Below are 450 nucleotides of genomic sequence, written 5' to 3' on the forward strand. Positions count from 1 at the left end.
CAAAGCACTCAGGAATATACTAAATAGTCTTTGCTTTAAGCACCACTGCAAAGTAAGGAAATGCTGGCAAACAGAAGATAAGAAGATACATGCTTTCAAATGACTGTATCTGGCTAGTTCCCAGCTCTGCAACAAATCCAGGAGTTTCTATCATCACCAAGAATCTATTCCTTTATTCCCAGCATGAACTCCACTTGAAACCAAGACTTCCATCCACAACCACTGGACACCATTCGTTTTCTTTCACATTGGACTCCATCTTCAATTCTATGATTACTTCTTTTCTATTAGCATTTTTCACTACTTTGACTCCACCTTATATTCAAATTTATTAGTAATTACATGTATTACATTAGTCTCAGAGTGATCTAATTAGATATGTATTGCTGTTGCTAAGTGTCATTGAGCTGGTGTTCATCCATTGTGACCCTGTATAGGGTTTCTGAGGAG

The sequence above is a fragment of the Chrysochloris asiatica genome, unplaced genomic scaffold (genome assembly GCF_000296735.1).
Source record: "Chrysochloris asiatica unplaced genomic scaffold, ChrAsi1.0 scaffold00271, whole genome shotgun sequence".
Classification (NCBI taxonomy): Eukaryota; Metazoa; Chordata; class Mammalia; order Afrosoricida; family Chrysochloridae; genus Chrysochloris; species Chrysochloris asiatica.